Below are 7,105 nucleotides of genomic sequence, written 5' to 3'. Positions count from 1 at the left end.
CATTTATTATGGTTGAAACCCATTATTTCTATTTGGAAACCAGTTGCTTATTTCATGCCCTGTGAGTCTAGGTAGTGTCTGAAAACGAGGTTTCGCTGCTTAAACAGCTCATAATAGCCAATTGATGTGTGTTCCTATCAGGGGAAGACAACTGGAGTCTCAGCCACACTGTTTTGAAAGTTTTTCAGATTTAAGTCTAAATAAAGATTTATTATGGGTTGAAACCCATTATTTCTATTGTGGAAACCAGTTGCTTATTTCATGCCCTGTGAGTCTAGGTAGTGTCTGAAAACGAGGGTTTTCGCTGCTTAAACAGCTCATAATAGCCAATTGATGTGTGTTCCTATCAGGGGAAGAGAACTGGAGTCTCAGCCACACTGTTTTGAAAGTTTTTCAGTTTTTTTATATAAATAAAGATTTATTATGGTTGAAACCCATTATTTCTTTTGTGGAAACCAGTTGCTTATTTCATGCCCTGTGAGTCTAGGTAGTGTCTGAAAACGAGGGTTTCGCTGCTTAAACAGCTCATAATAGCCAATTGATGTGTGTTCCTATCAGGGGAAGACAACTGGAGTCTCAGCCACACTGTTTTGAAAGTTTTTCAGATTTTTTATATAAATAAAGATTTATTATGGTTGAAACCCATTATTTCTATTGTGGAAACCAGTTGCTTATTTCATGCCCTGTGAGTCTAGGTAGTGTCTGAAAACGAGGGTTTCGCTGCTTAAACAGCTCATAATAGCCAATTGATGTGTGTTCCTATCAGGGGAAGACAACTGGAGTCTCAGCCACACTGTTTTGAAAGTTTTTCAGTTTTTTATATAAATAAAGATTTATTATGGTTGAAACCCATTATTTCTATTGTGGAAACCAGTTGCTTATTTCATGCCCTGTGAGTCTAGGTAGTGTCTGAAAACGAGGGTTTCGCTGCTTAAACAGCTCATAATAGCCAATTGATGTGTGTTCCTATCAGGGGAAGAGAACTGGAGTCTCAGCCACACTGTTTTGAAAGTTTTTCAGTTTTTTATATAAATAAACATTTATTATGGTTGAAACCCATTATTTCTATTGTGGAAACCAGTTGCTTATTTCATGCCCTGTGAGTCTAGGTAGTGTCTGAAAACGAGGGTTTCGCTGCTTAAACAGCTCATAATAGCCAATTGATGTGTGTTCCTATCAGGGGAAGACAACTGGAGTCTCAGCCACACTGTTTTGAAAGTTTTTCAGTTTTTATATAAATAAAGATTTATTATGTTGAAACCATTATTTCTTTTGTGGAAACCAGTTGCTTATTTCATGCCCTGTGAGTCTAAGGTAGTGTCTGAAAACGAGGGTTTCGCTGCTTAAACAGCTCATAATAGCCAATTGATGTGTGTTCCTATCAGGGGAAGAGAACTGGAGTCTCAGCCACACTGTTTTGAAAGTTTTTCAGTTTTTTATATAAATAAACATTTATTATGGTTGAAACCCATTATTTCTATTGTGGAAACCAGTTGCTTATTTCATGCCCTGTGAGTCTAGGTAGTGTCTGAAAACGAGGGTTTCGCTGCTTAAACAGCTCATAATAGCCAATTGATGTGTGTTCCTATCAGGGGAAGAGAACTGGAGTCTCAGCCACACTGTTTTGAAAGTTTTTCAGTTTTTTATATAAATAAACATTTATTATGGTTGAAACCCATTATTTCTATTGTGGAAACCAGTTGCTTATTTCATGCCCTGTGAGTCTAGGTAGTGTCTGAAAACGAGGGTTTCGCTGCTTAAACAGCTCATAATAGCCAATTGATGTGTGTTCCTATCAGGGGAAGAGCAACTGGAGTCTCAGCCACACTGTTTTGAAAGTTTTTCAGATTTTTATACTAAATAAAGATTTATTATGGTTGAAACCCATTATTTCTATTGTGGAAACCAGTTGCTTATTTCATGCCCTGTGAGTCTAGGTAGTGTCTGAAAACGAGGGTTTCGCTGCTTAAACAGCTCATAATAGCCAATTGATGTGTGTTCCTATCAGGGGAAGAGAACTGGAGTCTCAGCCACACTGTTTTGAAAGTTTTTCAGATTTTTGAATCATAAATAAAGATTTATTATGGTTGAAACCCATTATTTCTATTGTGGAAACCAGTTGCTTATTTCATGCCCTGTGAGTCTAGGTAGTGTCTGAAAACGAGGGTTTCGCTGCTTAAACAGCTCATAATAGCCAATTGATGTGTGTTCCTATCAGGGGAAGAGAACTGGAGTCTCAGCCACACTGTTTTGAAAGTTTTTCAGTTTTTTATATAAATAAAGATTTATTATGGTTGAAACCCATTATTTCTATTGTGGAAACCAGTTGCTTATTTCATGCCCTGTGAGTCTAGGTAGTGTCTGAAAACGAGGGTTTCGCTGCTTAAACAGCTCATAATAGCCAATTGATGTGTGTTCCTATCAGGGGAAGAGCAACTGGAGTCTCAGCCACACTGTTTTGAAAGTTTTTCAGATTTAAGTCTAAATAAAGATTTATTATGGTTGAAACCCATTATTTCTATTGTGGAAACCAGTTGCTTATTTCATGCCCTGTGAGTCTAGGTAGTGTCTGAAAACGAGGGTTTCGCTGCTTAAACAGCTCATAATAGCCAATTGATGTGTGTTCCTATCAGGGGAAGAGAACTGGAGTCTCAGCCACACTGTTTTGAAAGTTTTTCAGTTTTTTATATAAATAAAGATTTATTATGGTTGAAACCCATTATTTCTATTGTGGAAACCAGTTGCTTATTTCATGCCCTGTGAGTCTAGGTAGTGTCTGAAAACGAGGGTTTCGCTGCTTAAACAGCTCATAATAGCCAATTGATGTGTGTTCCTATCAGGGGAAGACAACTGGAGTCTCAGCCACACTGTTTTGAAAGTTTTTCAGATTTAAGTCTAAATAAAGATTTATTATGGTTGAAACCCATTATTTCTATTGTGGAAACCAGTTGCTTATTTCATGCCCTGTGAGTCTAGGTAGTGTCTGAAAACGAGGGTTTCGCTGCTTAAACAGCTCATAATAGCCAATTGATGTGTGTTCCTATCAGGGGAAGAGAACTGGAGTCTCAGCCACACTGTTTTGAAAGTTTTTCAGATTTGAAGTCTAAATAAAGATTTATTATGGTTGAAACCCATTATTTCTATTGTGGAAACCAGTTGCTTATTTCATGCCCTGTGAGTCTAGGTAGTGTCTGAAAACGAGGGTTTCGCTGCTTAAACAGCTCATAATAGCCAATTGATGTGTGTTCCTATCAGGGGAAGAGAACTGGAGTCTCAGCCACACTGTTTTGAAAGTTTTTCAGTTTTTTATATAAATAAAGATTTATTATGGTTGAAACCCATTATTTCTATTGTGGAAACCAGTTGCTTATTTCATGCCCTGTGAGTCTAGGTAGTGTCTGAAAACGAGGGTTTCGCTGCTTAAACAGCTCATAATAGCCAATTGATGTGTGTTCCTATCAGGGGAAGACAACTGGAGTCTCAGCCACACTGTTTTGAAAGTTTTTCAGTTTTTATATAAATAAAGATTTATTATGTTGAACCATTATTTCTATTGTGGAAACCAGTTGCTTATTTCATGCCCTGTGAGTCTAGGTAGTGTCTGAAAACGAGGGTTTCGCTGCTTAAACAGCTCATAATAGCCAATTGATGTGTGTTCCTATCAGGGGAAGAGAACTGGAGTCTCAGCCACACTGTTTTGAAAGTTTTTCAGTTTTTTATATAAATAAAGATTTATTATGGTTGAAACCCATTATTTCTATTGTGGAAACCAGTTGCTTATTTCATGCCCTGTGAGTCTAGGTAGTGTCTGAAAACGAGGGTTTCGCTGCTTAAACAGCTCATAATAGCCAATTGATGTGTGTTCCTATCAGGGGAAGAGAACTGGAGTCTCAGCCACACTGTTTTGAAAGTTTTTCAGTTTTTATATAAATAAAGATTTATTATGGTTGAAACCCATTATTTCTATTGTGGAAACCAGTTGCTTATTTCATGCCCTGTGAGTCTAGGTAGTGTCTGAAAACGAGGGTTTCGCTGCTTAAACAGCTCATAATAGCCAATTGATGTGTGTTCCTATCAGGGGAAGAGAACTGGAGTCTCAGCCACACTGTTTTGAAAGTTTTTCAGTTTTTTATATAAATAAAGATTTATTATGGTTGAAACCCATTATTTCTATTGTGGAAACCAGTTGCTTATTTCATGCCCTGTGAGTCTAGGTAGTGTCTGAAAACGAGGGTTTCGCTGCTTAAACAGCTCATAATAGCCAATTGATGTGTGTTCCTATCAGGGGAAGAGAACTGGAGTCTCAGCCACACTGTTTTGAAAGTTTTTCAGATTGAAGTCTAAATAAAGATTTATTATGGTTGAAACCCATTATTTCCTTTGTGGAAACCAGTTGCTTATTTCATGCCCTGTGAGTCTAGGTAGTGTCTGAAAACGAGGGTTTCGCTGCTTAAACAGCTCATAATAGCCAATTGATGTGTGTTCCTATCAGGGGAAGAGAACTGGAGTCTCAGCCACACTGTTTTGAAAGTTTTTCAGTTTTTTATATAAATAAAGATTTATTTATTATTTCTTTTGTGGAAACCAGTTGCTTATTTCATGCCCTGTGAGTCTAAGGTAGTGTCTGAAAACGAGGGTTTCGCTGCTTAAACAGCTGCATAATAGCCAATTGATGTGTGTTCCTATCAGGGGAAGAGAACTGGAGTCTCAGCCACACTGTTTTGAAAGTTTTTCAGATTGAAGTCTAAATAAAGATTTATTATTGGTTGAAACCCATTATTTCTATTGTGGAAACCAGTTGCTTATTTCATGCCCTGTGAGTCTAAGGTAGTGTCTGAAAACGAGGGTTTCGCTGCTTAAACAGCTCATAATAGCCAATTGATGTGTGTTCCTATCAGGGGAAGAGAACTGGAGTCTCAGCCACACTGTTTTGAAAGTTTTTCAGATTGAAGTCTAAATAAAGATTTATTTTGGTTGAAACCCATTATTTCTATTGTGGAAACCAGTTGCTTATTTCATGCCCTGTGAGTCTAAGGTAGTGTCTGAAAACGAGGGTTTCGCTGCTTAAACAGCTCATAATAGTCCAATTGATGTGTGTTCCTATCAGGGGAAGAGAACTGGAGTCTCAGCCACACTGCTTTGAAAGTTTTTCAGATTGAAGTCTAAATAAAGATTTATTATAGTTGAAACCCATTATTTCTATTGTGGAAACCAGTTGCTTATTTCATGCCCTGTGAGTCTAGGTAGTGTCTGAAAACGAGGGTTTCGCTGCTTAAACAGCTCATAATAGCCAATTGATGTGTGTTCCTATCAGGGGAAGAGAACTGGAGTCTCAGCCACACTGTTTTGAAAGTTTTTCAGTTTTTTATATAAATAAAGATTTATTTATTATTTCTTTTGTGGAAACCAGTTGCTTATTTCATGCCCTGTGAGTCTAGGTAGTGTCTGAAAACGAGGGTTTCGCTGCTTAAACAGCTCATAATAGCCAATTGATGTGTGTTCCTATCAGGGGAAGAGCAACTGGAGTCTCAGCCACACTGTTTTGAAAGTTTTTCAGTTTTTTATATAAATAAACATTTATTATGGTTGAAACCCATTATTTCTATTGTGGAAACCAGTTGCTTATTTCATGCCCTGTGAGTCTAGGTAGTGTCTGAAAACGAGGGTTTCGCTGCTTAAACAGCTCATAATAGCCAATTGATGTGTGTTCCTATCAGGGGAAGAGAACTGGAGTCTCAGCCACACTGTTTTGAAAGTTTTTCACTTTTTTATATAAATAAAGATTTATTATGGTTGAAACCCATTATTTCCTTTGTGGAAACCAGTTGCTTATTTCATGCCCTGTGAGTCTAGGTAGTGTCTGAAAACGAGGGTTTCGCTGCTTAAACAGCTCATAATAGCCAATTGATGTGTGTTCCTATCAGGGGAAGAGAACTGGAGTCTCAGCCACACTGTTTTGAAAGTTTTTCAGATTGAAGTCTAAATAAAGATTTATTATGGTTGAAACCCATTATTTCCTTTGTGGAAACCAGTTGCTTATTTCATGCCCTGTGAGTCTAGGTAGTGTCTGAAAACGAGGTTTTCGCTGCTTAAACAGCGCATAATAGCCAATTGATGTGTGTTCCTATCAGGGGAAGAGAACTGGAGTCTCAGCCACACTGTTTTGAAAGTTTTTCAGTTTTTTATATAAATAAACATTTATTATGGTTGAAACCCATTATTTCTATTGTGGAAACCAGTTGCTTATTTCATGCCCTGTGAGTCTAGGTAGTGTCTGAAAACGAGGGTTTCGCTGCTTAAACAGCTCATAATAGCCAATTTATGTGTTCCTATCAGGGGAAGAGAACTGGAGTCTCAGCCACACTGTTTTGAAAGTTTTTCAGTTTTTTATATAAATAAAGATTTATTATGGTTGAAACCCATTATTTCTATTGTGGAAACCAGTTGCTTATTTCATGCCCTGTGAGTCTAGGTAGTGTCTGAAAACGAGGGTTTCGCTGCTTAAACAGCTCATAATAGCCAATTGATGTGTGTTCCTATCAGGGGAAGAGAACTGGAGTCTCAGCCACACTGTTTTGAAAGTTTTTCAGATTGAAGTCTAAATAAAGATTTATTATGGTTGAAACCCATTATTTCTATTGTGGAAACCAGTTGCTTATTTCATGCCCTGTGAGTCTAGGTAGTGTCTGAAAACGAGGGTTTCGCTGCTTAAACAGCTCATAATAGCCTATTTATGTGTGTTCCTATCAGGGGAAGAGAACTGGAGTCTCAGCCACACTGTTTTGAAAGTTTTTCAGTTTTTTATATAAATAAAGATTTATTTATTATTTCTTTTGTGGAAACCAGTTGCTTATTTCATGCCCTGTGAGTCTAGGTAGTGTCTGAAAACGAGGGTTTCGCTGCTTAAACAGCTCATAATAGCCAATTTATGTGTGTTCCTATCAGGGGAGGAGAACTGGAGTCTCAGCCACACTGTTTTGAAAGTTTTTCAGTTTTAAATATAAATAAAGATTCATTAAGGTTGAAACCCATGATTTCCTGTTGGGAAACCTTTTGCCTTCTGTGTGCCCTATGAGTCATCCCAAATTTTCCTGTGTGTGGCTGA

This window comes from Lates calcarifer, linkage group LG3 (assembly GCF_001640805.2).
Source record: "Lates calcarifer isolate ASB-BC8 linkage group LG3, TLL_Latcal_v3, whole genome shotgun sequence".
NCBI lineage: Eukaryota > Metazoa > Chordata > Actinopteri > Centropomidae > Lates > Lates calcarifer.
Note: the sequence above shows the minus strand (reverse complement) of the source record.